The 23,303-nt window shown below is 38.4% G+C and overlaps 1 long non-coding RNA gene across 1 annotated transcript in view; it reads right to left on the bottom strand.

The window, feature by feature from the left end:
- Window positions 1–2,353: 2,353 nt before the first annotated feature.
- Window positions 2,354–23,303, bottom strand: part of LOC106086811 (uncharacterized) — a 58,313-nt gene continuing 37,363 nt past the window's right edge. The window contains exon 2 of the long non-coding RNA XR_001221171.1: window positions 2,354–2,957. This is a non-coding gene — a long non-coding RNA (uncharacterized LOC106086811). The remainder of the gene's footprint in view (window positions 2,958–23,303) is intronic.

Genomic DNA, 23,303 nt, shown 5'->3' with positions numbered 1-23,303 from the left:
TGTCAAAACGTTCCGAGTATATCACCTCAAAAATGTCAAGCTTTACGATAGAGCTGTCATTTTGCAGATTGTAGCACAAGGATCGCCCAAACCCGAAATATAAAAGGCAAAAAGATGGAAGGGTGACTTTTTAAGAGCTAAAGCAAAGTTAAAAAAAACACTTACACACAGAAAAATTCATGAAATCTTTATTTGAATCGTTAGTACGGTCCATATAAATGTTGACCGTGACTGCGCCTCAAATGGTTCATCCGCTTAATCATCGCACGATAGCTGCCACCATTCACAGTTACGTTACGATTTGCATCATCTTTAAAGAAATACTGTCCAATGATGCCACCAGGCCATAAACCGCACCAAACTGTGACTTTTTCTGGATGCACTGATAGTTCTTGCAATGCTTCTGGCTCATCTTCACTCCAAAATCGACAATTCTGCTTATTTATGTACCCATTGAGCCATAAATGAGCTTCGTCGCTCAACGGTAGAAGCACGAGATGGACTTTCTTAAGAGAGCACGCATTTTGACAATAAAAATATATAAAAAAAAAAAATAATATCAGTATCGTGCTAGAGCACGATTTTGTTTAAGCCCCATAATTTCAAGCATTTTGAGCCCTATAATGTCAAGTATATTGAAGCTGGCGATCATGATATTCAGGGATACGGGTCTGGTTAAAATCAACACTAATTAATTTTTTTGTATTGCTTATCTACTTTCAAAATCATATTTCAAAGCTACCACTTGGGATACCACAAATTTTAATTGTGCCTATCCCAATTTGAGGGTAAAATGTGTACTCTACTACCAAAGACCTTTTATTGCTGTGCTGTTCCATCCTGATTAGCCTTCATATACTTTTTTTAATTCCTTCTTTTTTTGGGTAGGAGAGGGGGAGGGTAATCGTCCTCTGCCACATCGTTTCATTTAAATACAATGTATTCTCGGTCTCCTACTTGACAGTTTGGTGTTGTTTTTATTTGGAGGAGGAGGTTGGTCCCCCGACGTTAAGACCCAAAAGACCATTTATTTGAGTCCCTTATTGTCGCGATCTACATGTCCTGCTCAACGGCAGGACGTGACCCAGATACTTGAAACCTTATATCAACGTTAGATTCGAACTCTATTGTCACAGACCTTTCTTTTAATTCCCATATTATGCCAGACTCTGTCCCAAAGTCAAATCCCAGTGACCTTTCTTTTAATACCCATTTTGTGACGTTGGATATTCATGCCTGTTTTGGGGGTTCTTGAGGGTTTTTGGGGTTTGGGAGGCCCCTTAGATACCTTGGACCAAATTCTTTTAAAGGATGAGTACTCAACTTCAAAACACCTTTCATTTGACACCCATACTGTTCCAATCGGTTAAAAGTTCCTGCTGGGTGAGTTTTGGGGGGTGGAGGGGCCCCTCAGACACCTAGCAATAAATTCTTTTGTCAGATTGTACTCTGCTTTTAAATTCCTTTCATTTGATACCCATACTGCCCAAGCGGTAAAAGTGTTCTCTTGGGCAGTGTTTTTGGAGGTGGGGGACCCTCCCGATACTTAGGGTGACATTTTAATGCCAAGTTCGTACTCGAATCTTAAATACCTTTCATTTGATACCCATATTGTCCCAATCGGCAAACATGTCCGTTCGGGTGGGTTTTGGGATGGGCGTCTCCCTAGGTTATTTGACCCCAAAATTTTTTGCCAATTTCGTTTTTTGGGGTACTATAAGGTGGCAGGCTTAAATCGGAGCACCCATATCCGAGATCTGGTGTTTTTGGAAATAGTGGTATAGGGGAGGATCCGCCGCCCCTTCGGATATCAAAAATGGAGTACCCTATTTTCACCGAGGGTTCAAACTCTACCATCTGTGAAAATTTCATGAGAATCGGTTCAGCCGTTTTGAGTCTATAGGGAACAGACAAACGCAACACTTTAATTTTTATATAATATTGTAGATTTAATCGTTAAATGGATACCAACCTTAGCATTTCACGTATAATATTTCGAAATATTGATCCACAATAAGAGGTGCAGTTCGGTAGTTGTATTTCTGTCAATTAATATTAGGAAGCCTTATTTTGATATGGATAATTAAATATTCTTATACAATTGGTGTGGAAGATTTTGGTATTATATAGTGCAAATTGCGATTTATCGTTTCATATTAACTGTTATTGTATGATATCGATAGGTTACCAGTTCAATTTGGCACTGTGATTTATTGAATTTGGAAATATTTTGAAATATCAAGAAATTTTTAAAAATTCTCGAAATATTTTGGTAAACCAATGTAAGTTTCTGATTTTGAGCGTAGGTGACATCTGTAGCAAGAATAGTAAACTACAAAAACGGCATTAGAAGTTGGGTGATGCCACTTTTATGATAAGCTAAGCTAAAAACCACACGGGATTTTTTATTTCGTGAATGTTAATGCGGCGAATTTGTAATTGAAGCTAAGACAATAACCGCACGTTATTTTCCAAGGCTGAACATTGCATTGTGTCGCATTTCATCATGATGTTTAAGCAGATTCAATTTAAAATTAAAAAATTTAAAATTAATAAAAAATAGACTTAATGAACAAGGTTGCATTGTTATCATGGTGTATCGTTACTCAGTAGTTTCATTTTAGTCAAACAGGCGGCCCATAGGCCCGTTATAAGCAAGTTCGCGGTAGATCTTGATCACACATAATTTTAAATGCATTGGTGAAAATATGGCTTTATGTATCACATGAACAGATTTCCACTTCTTCAATAGTTTGTGGCAACAGCTATATCTTTAAAACAGCCATTTGTAATCATAACTTCACAGATATTGTATGACAAGATTTGAGCAGAGTAAATAATTGCTGTGTCGTATTTTAGTAATAGATAGATAAGCTGTGAAGGGCAAAAATAAAACTCTAAAAATTTCCGGTTGAAGTCTGTTTGATTGCTATGAAGTGGTAACGCCATTTGCCAACCTGTCAAAACAATACGAGAAAAAATATTTGTAAAATTTATAATAAATATTTGTAAAACATGAGTAGGAAAGTTGATCAAAAAAAAAAAAAAAAAAAAAAAAAAACAAAAAACACATACAATTCAGAAAAATGCAATAAATCTTTATTTGAATCGTTAGTACGACTAATTTTGGCATACTCTTTTCAACATTTCGGCCAGTATCTCACGAATAAATGCTTCAATGTTGTCTTCCAATGCGTCAATTAAAGCGGGCTTGTTTGATAAGACATGAGATTTATCATAGCCCCAAACAAATATTCTAAAGGCAGTAAATAGCACGATCTAAGCGGCCAATTGACCGGTCCCGAACGCGAAATAAAAAGTTCATCGAAGCCGCTTCTCAATAAGTCCATTGTTACGCGTGCTGTGTGACAAGTGGCATCGTCTTGTTGAAACCACATGTCATGCAAGTCAAACTACTGCAATTTGGGTAAAAAAAGTTCGATATCATCTTACGGTAGCGCTCACCATTTACAGTTATGTTACGATTCGCATAATTTTTGAATAAGTACGGTCCAATGATGCCACCAATCCAAAAACCGCACCAAACTGAGACTTTTCTGGATGCATTGGTACTTGCAATGCTTCTAGTTGATCTTCACTCCAAAATCGACAATTCTGCTTATTTATGTACCCATTGAGCCAAAAAATAACCACATTTTTTGATATCTGAAGGACCCTCCCCCATACCCTAATTTTCAGAAACGCCAGATCTCGGAGATAGGTGGTGCGATTTAATTTGTGTGCTCTCATATACTACCCTAAAAATAAAAATTTGGTATCCAAATTTCGGATGGGGTACCTAGAGGGGCTGCCCCACCCTAAAACCCACCAAACATATATTTAGACCAATCACGACAATATGGGACTCAAATGAAAGATATTTAGGATAAGAAAACGTATCTGATATTCAATTGTCGGAACAAGTGTTAGGGGGGCCACCCCAAGCCCCAAAACACCCCTTAAATCGGACATATTTACCGACCATGGCGATATGGGACTCAAATGAAAGGTGTTTGTGAGTAGAATACGAATCTGATATCCAAATGTGGGACCACGTTTCTGGGGGTCCAACCCTTTCCCAAAACACCCCCCAAACAGGACTTATTTACTGACCATGGGAATATGGGGCTTAAATAAAAGGTATTTTAGTGTAGAATACGAATCTGCTATCCAAATATGGGACCAAGTGTTTGGGGGCCGCCTCTTACCAAAAACATCCCCCAAAGGGGACAAATTTACGACCACAGCAATATGGGGCTCAAATGAAAGGTCTTTGGTAGTAAAGCACGACTTTGATATCAATATTCGGGATAAGTGTCTATGGGGCAACCCACCCCACCCCCACAACACCACCCAAATAGGAAATGTTTGCTGACTATTGCAATATGAGGCTCAAATAAGAGGGTTATTAGAGTAGAACACGAATCCGATACATATTTTCAAAACCAACTCACTGAGTGGCCGCCTATCCCCCAAAACACCCCCCAAGCTGGTCATGTTTGCCGACTATGGAAATATGGGGCTCAAATTAACGGTATTTCGGAGTAGACCATGTATCTGATATCAACATTAGGGACCGATTGTCTAAAGAACGTCAAACCACCATAGCAAACCCCAAATAGGACGTATTTGCCCACCAAGACAATTTGGGTCTTAAAGAAAGTGGAACTAAATATTTTTATACCCTCCACCATAAGATGGGGGGTATACTAATTTCGTCATTCTGTTTGTAACTACTCGAAATATTCGTCTGAGACCCCATAAAGTATATATATTCTTGATCGTCGTAACATTTTATGTCGATCTAGCCATGTCCGTCCGTCTGTCCGTCCGTCCGTCCGTCTGTCTGTCGAAAGCACGCTAACTTCCGAAGGAGTAAAGCTAGCCGCTTGAAATTTTGCACAAATACTTCTTATTGGTGTAGGTCGGTTGGTATTGTAAATGGGCCATATCGGTCCATGTTTTGATATAGCTGCCATATAAACCGATCTTGGGTCTTGACTTCTTGAGCCTCTAGAGTGCGCAATTCTTATCCGATTGGAATGAAATTTTGCACGACGTGTTTTGTTATGATATCCAACAACTGTGCCAAGTATGGTTCAAATCGGTCCATAACCTGATATAGCTGCCATATAAACCGATCATGGGTCTTGACTTCTTGAGCCTCTAGCGTGCGCAATTCTTATCCGATCAGAATGAAATTTTGCACGACGTGTTTTGTTATGATATCCAACAACTGTAGTAAGTATGGTTCAAATCGGTCCATAACCTGATATAGCTGCCATATAAACCGATCTTGGGTCTTGACTTCTTGAGCCTCTAGAGGACGCAATTCTTATCCGATTGGAATGGAATTTCGCACGACGTGTTTTGTTATGATATCCAACAACTGTGCCAAGTATGGTTCAAATCGGTCCATAACCTGATATAGCTGCCATATAAACCGATCTTGGGTCTTGACTTCTTGAGCTTCTAGAGGGCACAATTCTTATTCGATTTGAATGAATTTTTACACGAAGTATTTCGTTGTGATATCCAACAACTGTGCCAAGTATGGTTGAAATCGGTCCATAACCTGATATAGCTGTCATATAAACAGATCTGGGGATTTGACTTCTTGAGCTTCTAGAGGGCGCAATTCCTATCCGATTTGGCTGAAATTTTGCATGACGTATTTTATTTTTACTTTTAACAACTGTGTCAAATAAGGTTCAAATCGGTTCATAACCTGATATAGCTGCCATATAAACCGATCTGGGATCTTGACTTCTTGATCCTTCGAGGTCGCAATTATTATTCGATATGCCTGAAATTTTGTACGACGGATCCTCTCATGACCATCAACAAACGTGTTTATTATGGTCTGAATCGGTCTATAGCCCGTTACAGATCCCATATAAATTGTTCTCTCTATTTTACTTCGTGAGCCCCAATGGGCGCAATTCTTATACGAATTGGCTGAAATTTTACACAGGTCTCCAACATATAATTTAATTGTGGTCCGAACCGGACCATATCTTGATATCGTTTTAATAGCAGAGCAACTCTTTTCTTATATCCTTTTTTGCCTTAGAAGAGATGCCGGGAAAAGAACTCGACAAATGCGATCCATGGTGGAGGGTATATAAGATTCGGCCCGGCCGAACTTAGCACGCTTTTACTTGTTAGTTTTTAGGGCCAATGCCCCAAACCGGATATATTTGCTGACTTTTGCAATAAGGAGATTAAATGAGATTAGAAAACGATTTTGATATCTATTTTTGAGGCCAATGGCAATATGGTTCAAATAAATGATATATAGATATATGAGAATAGACCACGTTGTTGATATATTTTCAGGGCTTAATGTTGGGGGACCATGTTGGATAATGTTGGAGGCCACCGTAGCGCAGAGGTTAGCATGTCCGTCTATGACTCTGAACGCCTGGGTTCGAATCCTGGCGAGGCCATCAGATAAAATTTTCCACGGTGGTTTTCTCCATCTTATGCTGACAAGATTTGCCATGTAAGACTTCTCTCCCAAGAGGTATCGCACTGCGGCACGCCGATCGTACTCGGCTACAAAAAGGAGACCCCTTATCATTGAGTTTAAAAACTTGAATCGATCTGCACCCATTGATATGTGAGAAGTTCGCCCCTTTTCCTTAGTGTAATATTCATGGTCAACATTTGCATTTGTAATGTGGGTGGACCACATAACCTACCATGTCAATGTGGAGCCTAAATACAAGATCTTGGGGGTGGAACAAGAATTGATACCCATTTTTCATCCGGTTGGATTGGGCTTAAGGTGGGCGCAAGGACGGAACTCAAAAGGTACTTCGAAAGCGTAACAACAGTGTCCTGGGGAAGACTGTTTCCTCAACTGCCCTTGAATGCGTAAGGAAACCCATTATGACAAGATTGAGCGAGTCTTGTGAGGATGGTGGACTCAGACGAGGCTTACGCAATAGTGGTAGAAATTCTGAATCCTGACTATAGTCCGGTTTATGCAGATAAATCTCCACCATTGTAAGGCGGCTTCGGCTGCACTTACAGTGCTTCTAATGGCGGGAGGATTTGACATTGTGTGGAAGAGAGGATCGTGGGTGAAGAATTCCTGGATTTAAAATACTCGAAGGAACGGGGAATAGGAGACACAGAGCCTGTATTTTTGCAAAGGGTAGTCTAAATGTTTTTCTTTTTCCGTCTCTAAGTACTGAAGATTCAGTAGTAGCCAGCCTTGAAATAAGTCGTATTATTAGTTGGCTTCCCTTGCTAATAATACGCTTCTGCAGGGACAAAGAGCTTAATTGTGGGACGTGATGTTTATGCACATCACCAGATATGGGGAAATTCGAAAGAAACAACGAAAGGGTTTAAATTGTTTATCGATCATATTGAAAGTCGCAATTTGGAGGTTTGTAATAAACAGGCAGGAGCCTCTAGATGTAACCTTTGTATCAGAGAATATAAGCGAAAGGATATGTGACTGGAAAGTCTGAGATGATCACAGCTTCTATGATCTCTGGACAAAACCTGGGTGGAATTCTAAGCTAAGGAAGATAATTTCCTCGAAACCTATTACGGCGGGATATATTCAGAAGTCAAAAAATGTATGGAGGAAAACTTCAAGGAGGTGTACTGTCACTTCTACTTTGGAATATAGCCATTAACAATATATTATTGTCTCTGGAAAAAAGAGGTGTAAATGAGGTCGCGCATGCTAATGATGGGGCTACCACGGTTAGGGGAAAGTTTCCCAGCTCTCTAAGAGCGAAGCGATATTTCGGCCTTTATTGTAGACTTTTGTCTTTAATAACAAGATGCAAAGATAAAGATTTTTTAACCTGGCATTTTAAATAAAAACTCCTTGATATGTATGAAAATATTTTTCAACAAAATGTTTCCTTAAATAGTTTGAAAATTGGTCACCTTAAAATTAAGTTTGCTGATATTTGCCTCGAATTTTTAAAAATTTGACAAACATTGTTTTTGTGTACGTACGATAGGGAAGTGGGCTACGTCTAAGATAGAAGTAGTTCTTTTCAGCAGGAGATTCCCAGAGTCAGCAAAATATCTGGGTGTTTTGCTGGACAGGAAATTGAACTCAAATCAAACATTTTGGAATGGGTAAGAAAGTCAACTCTTGGCCTGTAACTTGCAAGAGAGCCATTGTCAAAAAATTGAGGTTTAAAGCGCAGGTCATGCACTGGGTATGCACTGAAGTGAGACTATTGTTTGGACCGTTTAGTGGAGCGGACGTTTTGTTAGTTCACTCCGCAAGAATTTTTCTGTAACTCGTAAAAGGTCATTATTTTTTGGAAGAAAAATTTAATTTATCAAGGATATCTGGGATAGAGGTATCCATTAGGCGGTTGATGATCTGCGTCTGTTTCCAGTGGAGCGGCAGATCTAGAGACCGGGAGTTGGCTTAGAATGGACACCAAAGACCTAACAGCTGCGGTAGTGGTCTGCTGCTGAAACTTGGACTGGTAGAGCGACTGTTCCAGGCTCCACTAGCCGACAGACGATTGGTCAGCAGGGGCTTTTGACGAAGACACATGGTTCGAGTCTTAAGGACAAGACTGAACCTATTCTTTCCCCGCATGCCTATAATTGGCCTAGGCCATCGGCCTTCCCCGGCAAACCAACGCGCTCTTTAATAGGTTGGAATAATAGAAGAAGCATCGCTCTCAGGTTTATTGAGAGGCTAGGTGGGAATGATCCTAAGACTCTCACTAATAGATAGAGAGACTCCCTTTATTGGGCTCGGGGATTCACAGTACAGGCTACCCCAAAGACTACACGCCTAGATTCGGAAACTGCACCGCAGTCAGCCAAAAGACTGCGGCCACCTTGAGGGCATCCCATGCCTAAAAGAACTAGAGCGAACAATAGTAAGATGGGTCCAAAACCTTTGCTAACGTCGCACAGTGGGCCAAATGGCAAAAAAATTGGAAATAAGTCTACAACTTTTTATCTGTTGATTTTAGCCATACAAAATGTTCTAGACATTTGTAGAGGAGGACATAGGCTTTCAGAAAAGTGCTGTTGTTGGTCCATATCTTTAATACAGGGTGAGCTACAGGGTGTCAAAGTTGACCACTTTTGACTTCTCCAAGCTTCTGGGGGCCATAACTTTTGATCTACTCAACCGATTTACATGATTTAGGACTCTAGAGAAAGAGCTTGACAAGATCTAAAAAACTTATGCATAAAGTACCATGCCATCGTGTACTGTTAAGGAGTTATGAATTGTTTAATTTTAAAATATGAAAATTTGGCCTTGGTTTTTTTCAGTGTTTTTTAAATAACTCCGTCAATTTTAAAGCTATAAACTTCATACTTCACACAAATTATGCCAGCATATGTGTGCATAAAATACAAAAGGAATCACGTGAATATCTTTGGCGGTTTAAAAATGGCATCGTTTTCAATATGAAAAATATTTTTTTTGTCAAAAAATTGCAAAATTTTTCAAAAAAGATACTCCCATTTCCTTTAAGTTTTCGCAAACTTTGGCCGTCAAAGCATTATCATTTCTTTCCATTTTCACAAAGTCGAGGTATTAAGAAAAGTTTTAAGTGCTAATTTGGCTAATTTCGATATCAAACAACACCGTTATCTTAAGACCAAAATGGCCAATTTTTTTACTAAACTTCAAAAGTTTCTCACTGGAAAAAAAGTTCCACGGGGATTTTTTCGCTTTTTTTGAACTTAAATGAAAGCTTAAAATGTTCCCAACATTTTAAGGTATGTCTCGCCATATCCTAGCCATAAATGAGATCGTAGCGATCAAAATACTGAAAAAAGTCAATTTTCAAGTAGTGCTATATTCATTGCTAAAAAACAAGTATTACGTCACATTTTATTGCAAAGATGTTAAATAAACTTTTATTTGGTAACACTTCTTCTACAAAACACAAAAAGAATCATGGAAATATCTCTATTCTATTCCATTTTATGGAACCGGCAATAAAAAAGTCAATTTTTCAAAAAAGTCGAATTTCCCAAATTTTGTTTTTGTTGTCCTAATTGCACATGACACACTATAGCCATATTTACGCAACATACCTTATCGTAAAGGAAATTTTCATACCTTTCCAACGATGTATAAAACATTTCTCAACTCGGATTCTATCTACTCTAAAATTCATTTACACTTCATTAAACTCTATATAAAAATGTCTATTTGTGAAATGGAACCTTATATGGGGCCTACACTAAAACATTGATAGATTTGCCCAGGGTTTACAATACAAATGTGTTAGAATAAAAAAAGGTCTCCTGCCAAAGTTTAAAAAAATTGGAATAAAAATATGTGTTTTAGAGCGAAAACACTTCGCATCGGCGTGCGTTTATATAGTACCTACATCTATTTTTAATGTAAGCTGATGATTTTTGAATAAAAAGTAACCTAGAAATATACCTGCATATATATATATATTTGTGTTAAGATTTGATGCAGACAAATGTTACCTGTTTCGCTATGTCGAATTCCCAGGAAATCCACCGTATCAATGAATGTGAAAAAACCTACCCATAAAAAATTCATTGTCATTTTTTTTAACCAAATTCGAGTCCAGGTAAATAATTATAGAAGAGTAAGTAAAAAGAGGCACTTTGGACCCCTTTTTACGATTGCGTCTGATACCTGAAATGGGTCATTAATTGTGAATATATTGCATAAATATTTGAACAAAATCCAAATTTTCTTCATTATATTTTGTAGAGGCGTAAAGGACATTTATAAGTTATGGAAGTCATACTGAAGTATTCCACTCTTTCGAAAATTGTATGGGACATCAAAAATGATTCCAAATCATACACGGAGTCATTTAAGGAACTTGTTTACACTTTGGACCACATATATGGAATAAGGCTAAATAAAGACGCTTTAGACAAACTTGAAAAATTCTACAAATCATTTGAGAGAAGGTTGCCAGAATGTTCATTCGCAAAAATCAAGTTTTTCAAAATGTATGAGAAGTGGCTGAAATCGGATCTACTTATTGAAATTAAACCGCTGATTCCCGGCCGGCCTAGCAAAGCATACGACGAAGTTACGGAGAAAACCAAAAAGAAAAAACAAGAGGAACTATTGGCGGCACATCCGCCAAATTTAATAAAAGATACGTTCAAAACAGCATTGTTAAAAACACAACCAAAAAATGTTGGACGAATTGTCGATGTTTTACCATTAGCATCTCCGAAAAGGGTAAAGAGAATGGTAGAAAGTATTCCAACTCCAAAATCGACTACAGAATTCACGGAGGAAGATGCACTGGCCCTGATTTTGAACCTAGGCCTCTCAAGAAACAAATACTCAACAATGAGGAAGGCTCTTCGTGAAAAAGGATGGGGTTGTTTACCCTCAAAACATAAATTGTACAACACCAGGACGAAAATGGTGCCATCAAATATATACGTGGACGAATTAAAAGCAAGAGTGAAACTTGCTGATCTTGTTGAAAATACAGCTGTTAGAATTATTTCTAATTTTACTGAAGAACAGTTGAACACATGTAATAATTCCGAAGTGGTTTTGATCAGCAAATGGGGTTGTGATGGATCATCTGGATTTTCCGAATATAAGCAACAAACAGAAATAGATACCAACTTCGCATCAATTTTCATGGCATCATTAGTACCATTGAGAATGAGATTGTACAAGGACCAATCTTCATCATCGAAAGAAAATGCATTTCAAGATATATGGATAAATAGAACACCTGGGTCAAAATATTTATGTCGCCCAATTCGGTTTGAGTATACAAAGGAAGACCGGAACACAACACGATCTTTGGTGAACGAAATAAAGGAAGAAATTGCTGCATTACCCATGATTGTTATAAACCAATTGGGAAGAAATATAAAAGTTTCGTTTCAACTACAACTCACTATGATCGATGGAAAGGTGGCAAACGCATTAACTGGCGTTATGTCCAATTGGAGATGCAATATTTGTGGCAAGAAGAATGGGCAATTCGAGGACAAGTCTGATGAAAATTTAGTAAACGAAAATGCGCTCAATTTCGGTATTTCGCCCCTGCACTGTAGAATTCGATTCATGGAGTATTGTTTGCATTTATCGTATGACCTTAAATATCGGACTAGCCCTGGAAACCGCGATGTCTCTGCTAGAAACAACCAAGATCTTCACAAAATGAGGCAGGAAGAGAAGAATCGAATCCAGTTGGAGTTTAAACAAAAGGGACTTATAATAGATAAACCTCTTTACGGATACGGAAGCACAAATGATGGCAACTCGGCAAGGCGGTTTTTTGAGGACCCCGTATCGACATCTAAAATAACCGGTCTTGATGAACACTTGCTAAGACGATTCAAAGTGATTTTGGCTGTAATCAATAGCAAAAAGATGATAAATTCAACCAAATTTGAAGCTTATAGTAATGACACAAAAAACATTTTATCTGATTTATATTCGTGGAAAGCTTTAACACCGACAGTACATAAAGTCTTACATCATGGCAAGGAAATTGTGGAATACAACATACTTCCGTTAGGAGAACTTACAGAAGAAGCTCAGGAATCCCGTAATAGAGATGTTAAACAGTTCCGGCTTTTCAATACCCGAAAGAGCACCAAATTTAACCAAAATTATGATTTACTTCAATATTTATTGTTATCGTCTGATCCGGTACTATACAGCATCAGAACTAAATGGCTACCAAAAATATGTGACGATATAGATAAGGACGATCCCGATGCCATTCAAATTAAAGAGCTTTTAAATTTTGATACCTTAGATTATTTGGTAGAGAATAAAATCAAATAATACAAAACTAAAATGCTTTTTTATTTTGGGAGTAGCTAATATACATATAAACGCACGCCGATGCGAAGTGTTTTCGCTCTAAAACACATATTTTTATTCCAATTTTTTTAAACTTTGGCAGGAGACCTTTTTTTATTCTAACACATTTGTATTGTAAACCCTGGGCAAATCTATCAATGTTTTAGTGTAGGCCCCATATAAGGTTCCATTTCACAAATAGACATTTTTATATAGAGTTTAATGAAGTGTAAATGAATTTTAGAGTAGATAGAATCCGAGTTGAGAAATGTTTTATACATCGTTGGAAAGGTATGAAAATTTCCTTTACGATAAGGTATGTTGCGTAAATATGGCTATAGTGTGTCATGTGCAATTAGGACAACAAAAACAAAATTTGGGAAATTCGACTTTTTTGAAAAATTGACTTTTTTATTGCCGGTTCCATAAAATGGAATAGAATAGAGATATTTCCATGATTCTTTTTGTGTTTTGTAGAAGAAGTGTTACCAAATAAAAGTTTATTTAACATCTTTGCAATAAAATGTGACGTAATACTTGTTTTTTAGCAATGAATATAGCACTACTTGAAAATTGACTTTTTTCAGTATTTTGATCGCTACGATCTCATTTATGGCTAGGATATGGCGAGACATACCTTAAAATGTTAGGAACATTTTAAGCTTTCATTTAAGTTCAAAAAAAGCGAAAAAATCCCCGTGGAACTTTTTTTCCAGTGAGAAACTTTTGAAGTTTAGTAAAAAAATTGGCCATTTTGGTCTTAAGATAACGGTGTTGTTTGATATCGAAATTAGCCAAATTAGCACTTAAAACTTTTCTTAATACCTCGACTTTGTGAAAATGGAAAGAAATGATAATGCTTTGACGGCCAAAGTTTGCGAAAACTTAAAGGAAATGGGAGTATCTTTTTTGAAAAATTTTGCAATATTTTGACAAAAAAAATATTTTTCATATTGAAAACGATGCCATTTTTAAACCGCCAAAGATATTCACGTGATTTGTATTTTATGCACACATATGCTGGCATAATTTGTGTGAAGTATGAAGTTTATAGCTTTAAAATTGACGGAGTTATTTAAAAAACACTGAAAAAAACCAAGGCCAAATTTTCATATTTTAAAATTAAACAATTCATAACTCCTTAACAGTACACGATGGCATGGTACTTTATGCATAAGTTTTTTAGATCTTGTCAAGCTCTTTCTCTAGAGTCCTAAATCATGTAAATCCGTTGAGTAGATCAAAAGTTATGGCCCCCAGAAGCTTGGAGAAGTCAAAAGTGGTCAACTTTGACACCCTGTAGCTCACCCTGTATTAAAGATATGGACCAACAACAGCACTTTTCTGAAAGCCTATGTCCTCCTCTACAAATGTCTAGAACATTTTGTATGGCTAAAATCAACAGATAAAAAGTTGTAGACTTATTTCCAATTTTTTTGCCATTTGGCCCACTGTGCGTCGCTATGAACAGTTTGGTGATGGTAGTTGTCGACAAGGGTAAAGAACAGGGCTGCATACCAAGGAATAATTGGAGTGGGATAACCAATGGGGTGTCATCAGTATACTCCGATGTTCTTGCGGATTTTTCTGGGTTTCCTCCAGTTTTGACGATACAGGCTGATATAGGGGCTGATACCGATTAATTGCCTTCGGGGATCAACGCTTAATTGAAATGTATCGTTGTGCGCGAAAAGATTGTTGAGATCTGGCCAGTTGCAGCACAAGATTTGGTCAAGAAAGAATATATTCCAATGGCGCATGCTTGAATACCAAGGATTCCTTCAGATCTTGAATTCATACTTGGAGGACTATCGGAATGTAATCCCAATCTTTCAACCACCGACTGGAAGATTGGTAGATTGGATGAGGCTGATAGTGACCGGAGATATGCAGTATTTGTACTAAACTCCGACTGTCTCTCATACCTCAACAAGTCTGGAGGAATTGTATCCTGCGGTTTCAACAAGTTGAAACTGAAGGTCTATAGAAGCGGTGGGGTTGTGGAATAAGGGGACGACTCAGCAGTTGTTGCTGAACACTTGCTTGAGCAACTATCAACCACATCGATAAGGTCTGGCGGATTGCGGGAGACTGTAAATTCTCCAGCCACATTTGAGACAGGAGAAGAAGGCTTTGAAACGGGACCCAACAAGCCCTGCGTACCCACCTACGCAGGGCCCGGTTGAACTGGGCTCCAGGTGTGCGCCAGCGGGGAAGGACGGAACTCAAAAAGTACTTCGACAGCAGCAGCTAGTAAAGCATCAATGAAGGAATCGTCCATACCGCAAGTATGCAGTGTCCTGAGGAAGAGTGCTGCTCTCTCACCAGCCCCTGGAAGCGTACGGGAGCTTATCATGACAAGATCTGACGAATCTTGTGAGGATGAACTCCTTGCGGAATCAGAAGATGAGGCTAACACAATGGTGGTAGAAGTTGGGAATCCTGACTATGGTCCGGTTTCTACAGATAAATCTTCACCATTTAAGGCCGCTTCGGCGGCACTAAAGGTTGGCGTGGTTCTTATCCCGGAACCATGGGCGTGTGGAGGAATGGTTCGTGGACTAAGAATTCCAGGATTTAAACTATTCAAGGGCACGGGGAATGGGAGATACAGAGCCTGTATTCTTGCAAAGAGTAGTCTAAATGTTCTTCTTCTTCCGTCGCCAAGCATCAAAGATTCACTAGTAGCCAGCCTTGAAAGACATAAGTCTCATTACTGGCTGGCTCTCCTATATATGGCACACGATTAATAGATGCCGCCTTCAACCCTTAAGTTGCTGGTTGAAGCCGCTTCTGCAGGGAAGAAGAGTCTCATTGTAGGAAGTGATGCTAATGCACATCACCAGATATGGGGAAGTTCGGATGTCAACGAAAGAGGTGAGCTACAATACTTATCGAATATATTATAAGCTACAATCTGGCGATTTGTAATAAAGGGGATAAACCGACCTTTATTATCAGGAACAGGCAGGGGGTACTAGATATTATCTTTTTTTTGGAAGATATAAGTGGAGGAATATGCGACTGGGATGTGTTGGATAACCACAGCTTCTTCGTTATATTAGTTTCAGCCTTGGAGAAAATACTGCAGAAGTGGTTCCTCGGCTAAGCAGAAGAAAGGCGGACTGTGATAAATTTCGGCACAAATTCTGCAGGTAACTTTTAGACCAGAAAAGGACGTGGATACTGCGGAGGATATAGACATAATGGTCAAGCGGTTCACGAAGGCCCTAAATAACTCGCTTATGTCAGCATGTCCTAGTGCCAAGGCAAGGGGCAAACAGCGAACTCCTTGATGGTTCCCAGAGCTGGTTGGTCTTAGGAAGGACTGCAGAAAGCTCTTCAACAGAGCAAAAACCACCAGAGCACCACACGATTGGGGCATCTTTAAGGCTGAGCTAAGAAAATATATATAGATTGGAACTACGATATCCCTTGTAATTGAAGTTACATAGAATTCTATACGGATGGTTATAAACTAGACGAATAGGTGGGCTTTGAGGTGTACTCTAAAGATCTAGAACTGGTCATGTGGAAAAGGTTATCCGAGCATTCCAAAACTAGCTGTGAGCATTCCAAAACTATGTAGCCTAATCTAGACTTGAAAAGGTCTACCGCTTTGCTGTCACTAGAACAGACGTTTCAGTAATTGTGTCCGTCATGACAGGTCACTGTCTAATGCGATAACATGCTGACAGACTGAAGGTAGCCAGCAACAACTTTTGCAGAAGCTATGAGGACATCGAAGAAGAAGAGACAATAGAACACCTTCTGTCTGTGTGTCCCGCACAGAAACATGCTGTTCCCTGTCTCGGGAACTGCATGCATATAGTGAGGGCAAGTTCACTGAAACAGCCCTTCACGACCTAGTCGCCTACATAGAGGGTTCTGTTACTGTCAAGGAATGCACTATTGTAGCATTTCTGGATGTTGAAGGTGCTTTCTAAAATGTGAGACTGGCCTCAACCATGAAGAAGCTGGAGTTTCTAGGCATCAACACTAATGTAAGAAATTTTATTAATAACTTACCTACTAAATGATGATGGTCTAGGCATAAATCCGTGCAAGACAGAAGTATTGGGTTGCCCAAAAAGTAGGTGCGGATTTTTTAAAAGAAAGTAAATGCTTTTTTAAAAAAACTTAGAATGAACTTTAATCAAATATACTTTTTTATACCCACCACCGAAGGATGGGGGTATATTCATTTTGTCATTCCGTTTGCAACACATCGAAATATCTATTTCCGACCCTATAAAGTATATATATTCTTGATCAGCGTAAAAATCTAAGACGATCTAGCCATGTCCGTCCGTCTGTCCGTCTGTCTGTTGAAATCACGCTACAGTCTTTAAAAATAGAGATATTGAGCTGAAATTTTGCACAGATTCTTTTTTTGTCCATAAGCAGGTTAAGTTCGAAGATGGGCTATATCGGACTATATCTTGATATAGCCCCCATATAGACCGATCCGCCGATTTAGGGACTTAGGCCCATAAAAGCCACATTTATTATCCGATTTTGCCGAAATTTGGGACAGTGAGTTGTGTTAGGCCCTTCAACATCCTTCGTCAATTTGGCTCAGATCGGTCCAGATTTGGATATAGCTGCCATATAGACCGATCTTCCGATTTAGGGTATTGGGCCCATAAAAGCCACATTTATTATCCGATTTCGCTGAAATTTGGGACAGTGAGTTGTCTTAGGCCCTTTGACATGTTTCTTTAATTTGCTCCAGATCGGTTCAGATTTGGATATAGCTGCCATATAGACCGATCCTCCGGTTTAGGGTCTCAGGCCCACAAAAGCCACATTTATTATCCGATTTTGATGAAATTCGGGGCAGTGAATTGTGTAAGGCCCATCGACATCCTTCGTTAATTTGGCTCAGATCGGTCCAGATTTGGATATAGCTGCCATATAGATCGATCCTCCGATTTATGGTGTAAGGCCCATAATAGCCACATTCATTATCCGATTTTGCTGAAATTTGGGACAGTGAGATGTGTTAGGCCCTTTGACATACTTCTTCAATTTGGTCCAGATCGGTTCAAATTTGGATATAGCTGCCATATAGACCGATTTCTTGATTTATGGTTTTGGGCTCATAAAATGCTCATTTATTGCCCGATGTCCCCGAAATTTGGAACAGTGAGTTAAGTTAAGCCCCTTGACATACTTCTGCAATATCGCACAGATCGGTCCAGATTTGGATATAGCTGCCATATAGACCGATATCTAGGTTTTAGGTTTTGGGGCCATAAAAGACGCATTTATTGTCCGATGTCGCTGAAATTTGAGACAGTGAGTTTGGTTAGGCTCTTCGACGTCCTTCTTCAATTTTGCCCAGATCGGTAAAGATTTGAATATAGCTGCCATATAGACCCATCTCTGGATATAAGGTTTAGGGCCCATAAAAGAGGCATTTATTGTCCGATTTCGCCGAAAATTTGGGACAGTGCTTAGTGTTAGGCTCTTCGACATGTTTATGCAACTTGGCCCAAATCGGTCCAGATTTGGATATAGCTGCCGTGTAGACCGATATCTCGATTTAAAGTCTTGGCCCCATAAAAGGCGCATTTATAATCCGATTTCACTGAAATTTGACACAGTGACCTATGTTCGGCTTTTCGACATCCGTGTCGTATATAGTTCAGATCGGTATGAGATATATGAGTATAAGTTATGAAATTTTCAGAGATCTTTGCGATTAAAGAAGTGGTGGAATAGCTAAGATGTATTGTCATAACGACGATTGGCATAAATATCATTTCAAATAGGCCGGCATCCATAAAATCCCTGGAGAATGTATTTCTGAACTCAAAAACCGCCCTCGACTGTCGCAGATCTCTCAACGAAATGGTTGAACAGTTAAAAATTCATCTGTTCTGGGTTCCGAGCCACAGAAATTTCCCAGGGGATTGTAAAACGGGCGAGCTTGCGAGACTAGGAACTACCTTACACATTCCAGGGGAACTGGAATCTGTGGGCAAGCTTCTAGCGACATGTAAGCTAAGTCTTCAGAATCAGTTCCGAAGATCAACGGATAATAAATAGATGGTCACAAAGGGGGCTGAGAGCATTCCAAAATTATGTGGCCTAATCTAGGCTTTAAGAGTCTATCGCTTTGATGTACGCAGAGAAAAAAATGTGGTTGACGTAACCATATTTGGGCAGCATTATACACATTGTAAGTATATTGTCACTTTTTATCATACAATATGAAATATTCTACAATATATTTGACAAACTGCAGGGCTAATTAATTAAATAATATTGTCAAATTTAACCAAAGTATTTTAATTTTTACAATATGTATTGTAAATTTTCGTACATACTATGTTAAAATTTGACCATGTTACTATTGAAATTTAAACATGGTGTATTCTGTCAGCCATCATTTGTTCGTTATTTTTCTTGCTTGCTTTGCGGTTCTCCTAGTACTCTACTTGAACAATTTTATTACTTTTATCTATCGGTGGTTGAGGAGATTTGAATTCATGAACTCATGTTTGGTAGTTTTGCACGCAACACCCAGCCTATCGTTACTGCACAGCTGTAAGTTTGTCCATTAAATTAAAGAAGTGCAGAAAGAATTTTAAAATTTTTTTTATAAGAAATACAAATTTTTACGAAGAATTTCTAAAAATAGTTTAAAGAAAAAAAAAAAATTAAAAAAGTTGGCCTGCTGCGGTATTCGAACCTGAGTTTGCAAAAAAGCTTTATGCGTTCGACCGCTATCGTGATTTCGATTAAAACGTTGAGACGATCAAGAATATATATACCTTATGGGGTCTAAGACGAATATTTGGAGGTGTTACAAACGGAATGACAAGTTTAGAAAAATACGTCCGCTCCACTCAAAGGTTCAAATGAGAATCTCTATATCTTTCGCTATATCTAAATCTTAACAGATTTCTAATAAATTCAGCATTAATTTCAAGACACATAAAAAAATCGTCCAAATTTGGTAGGGTCAGTTAACAAATAACCAAATAATTGCAGTATTGGTCAAAATCGGACCCAAAAGTATAACGGAGCTATATCTAAATCTTAATCGACTTCAATCAAAATCGGCACCCATAGCAAAATCATAAAGGAAGACATTGTGCAAAATTTTGAGAAAATTGTTAAGATATTCGGTGACATTATTATTGAAAATTGGGTGATATATATATGTAACGCAGCTATTTTTAAATCGGAACCGATTTATATGAAATTTAAAAGCAGTGCCGGAAGGCATAACGGAATCGGTTGTATTAAATGTCGTAAGAAACGGTTAATAAATGACTACATTATTGCAATGTTATCCAAAATGTAACGAACATATTAATGTGGGGGCTGCTTGCAGGGTGAATTTTTGAAAGCTATAGGAAAGTTTTTCAAAATTCTCTCAACAAGTCCATTATTGCGCGTGCTGTGTGGCATTGGGGACCGTCTTATTGAAACCACATGTCATGCAAGTCAAGCTCTTGCATTTTGGGCAAAAAAAATTGGATATCATCATTCACAGTTACGTTACGATTCGCATCATCTTCGAAGAAGTACGGTCCAATGATGCCACAAGCCCATAAACCGCACCAAACTGTAACTTTTTCTGGGTGCATTGGTAGCTATTGCAATGCTTCTGGCTGATCTTTACTCCAAAATCGACATACTGCTTATTTACATACCCATTGAACCAAAAATTACCTTCGTCGGTCAATGGAGGAAGCGCGCAATGAACTCTCTTAACAGAGCACACATTTTTATAATAAAATTCAATAATTTGCAAGCGTTTTTCGTTTGCAAGACGATTCATGGTTAAAGACCAAACTGAAGATGTTTGACAGTGAAACCAAACACGAAACGTGCGTGAGCTGTTAAAGCCAGTGTTGCCAAAAGGATATTAGTTAAAAAATCACCCTTTACAAATCCGAACCGATTTCTACAAAAATCCGCACGGTTTGTGGTAGCCGTAAAAGTAAGCATTGTGCAAAATTTTGAGTTGATCGGTTGATAAATGCACCTGCAAAGGCTCAAGCAGTGAAAATCGGATTTTTACCAATTTCACCAGTTATGTCATAAGAAAAACCTTCGTGCAAAATTTCATGAGAATCGGTTAACAAGTGAAGATGTTATTGCCATATTAGTCCAAATCGGGCGAACATATACATATATGGGAGCTATATCCAAATCTTAACCGATTTCTTAAAATTTTTGCTATCGAATCAATTTTCAGATTATGATTGAATATATGACCCATTTTACAGAGGTATGCCAACGAACCAAAGAACCAAATCATCACAACCGTGGGGGGGGGGTTCATTGACAAGCGTTCAAAAGAGTAACTGAGAAAATTGTTATTGACATGACTTATAATTACATAATAGCGAATGTCTGTGGGAGATGTTTCTCGCAGTACGATATATATGCTTGTAAAATATTCATACATACTGATGTATACATAATAAAAATATTTATTTAAATTCCTTTACATTTTAATTTGATCACGCTTGTCGGATAATAACATTGCAAAAATGTATTTACAATGCCTGTGTATTGGAGTGGACTGCGATATTATCTAAATGCTGATTTTTTAAGCGGGAATTTTTTATATCCTCCACCAAAGTATGGGCGTGTACTAATTTCGTCATTCTGTTTGTAACACATCGAAATATTGATCTGAGACCCAAAATACACTTGATCGTCTTGACATTCTAAGCCGATTTAGCCCTAGCCGTCCATCTGTCGAAAGAATGCTAGCTTTATAATAAAGCAAGGTTCTTGAAATTTTGCACGGTAGGGATCAAATAAAACGGTCTTGAATCTTGACTTCTTGAGCCGCTAGAGAGCGCAATTATTATCGGATTTGGCTGAAATTTTGCATGACGTGTTTTGTTTTAAAGTCCAGCAACTGTGCCATGTATGGACCAAATCGGTTCAAAACCTGATATAGCTCAAATATAAACCGATCTTGGATCTTGACATCTTGAGCCGCTAGATGGTTCAATTATTATCGGATTTCACTGAAATTTTGAATGAAGTGTTTTGTTATAACTTCCAGGTATGGTCCAAATCGGTTCCAAAGTAGTGCACATTCTTTAAAAACACATGTAGTTGACGATAAAACAAATGTTGCAACTTCAACTTTGTTGGCACGGGACGTCTTGTTTATTGATATCATCTCATTCAGTTTAACTCATTACTATTGAGCATTAGCATTAGTTTGCCACTTAATGTTTGGGGCAAGCGATGTCGACAATCCAAGCTTATGTCCTTTATAGTAGGCTCATAACTTCCGGTCTTTTTTATGGCTTGTCTATGTGGTGTGTGATGGTATCACCTAAATTATCAGCATTTTGATAGCTTGCATAGTTTGGTTTTTCTTTTGATAAGTTGGTACGGGGTGGTCCCAAATGTAGCCGATCTAACATATAGTGGTGATAGTAGTATGAAAACAAGTAAACGCGTGCTATGTTCGGCCGGGCCGAATCTTATATACCCTCCACCATGGATCGCATTTGTCGAGTTCTTTTCCCAGTATCACTTTTTAGGCAAACATTTGATCAAAACAAAGAATTACTATAATATTGGAACTATAATATCAAGTTATCGCCCGATTTGGACCATAATTGAATTGAATGTTGGAGACCATAGTAGAAGTCGTTGTGTAAAATTTCAATTCGAATAAAAAATGCGCCCTTAAGGGGCTCAAGAAGTAAAATAGGTAGATCGGTTTATATGGGAGCTGTATCAGGCTATAGACCGATTCAGACCATAATTAACACGCATGTTGTACAAAATTGCAGCCAAATCGGATAATATTTGCGACTTCTAGATGCTCAAGAAGTCAAGAACCCAGATCGGCTTATATGGCAGCTATATCAGGTTATGAACCAATTATAACCATGTTTGGCACAGTTGTTGGAAGTCATAACAAAACACTTCTAGCAAAATTTCAGCCAAATCAGATAAGAATTGCGTCCTCTAAAGGCTCAAGAAGTCAAGACCCCCGAAACGGTTTATACGATAGCTATATCAGGTTATGGACCGATTTGAACCACAATTTACATAATTGTTGGAAATCTTAAAAATGATTAGGTTAGTTTAGGTTTAAGGGGCAGTCTGCAGACAGACTCACTTAGACGTTTCGTCCATTCTGATACCACAGGAACAAAAGAAGGAAGATGCCTTCTAATTCCTACCGTTGAACCATACAGTTCGCTTTAAAAAGCCCAATAACTTGCGAATGTCCACATCCGCTAAATCAGACAGGTTCTGAAAGAAATGAGAACCTAAAGTGGAACTCCTTCTAACTGCTATTGCGGGACACACACACAGAAGGTGTTCTATAGTCCCTTCTTCTTCGATGTCCTCACATACTCTGCAAAAGTCGTTGCTGGCAACCTTCAGTCAGCATGCTTTCCGATTAGACAGTGACCTGTCATGACGGACACAATGACTGAGACGTCTGTTCTAGCCAATGACAGCAAAGCAGTAGACCTCTTCAAGTCTAGATGAGGCC

The sequence above is a fragment of the Stomoxys calcitrans genome, chromosome 4 (assembly GCF_963082655.1).
Source record: "Stomoxys calcitrans chromosome 4, idStoCalc2.1, whole genome shotgun sequence".
NCBI classification, from domain to species: domain Eukaryota; kingdom Metazoa; phylum Arthropoda; class Insecta; order Diptera; family Muscidae; genus Stomoxys; species Stomoxys calcitrans.
The sequence above is the reverse complement of the archived record's forward strand: the minus strand, read 5'-3'. Positions and strand labels throughout refer to the sequence as shown.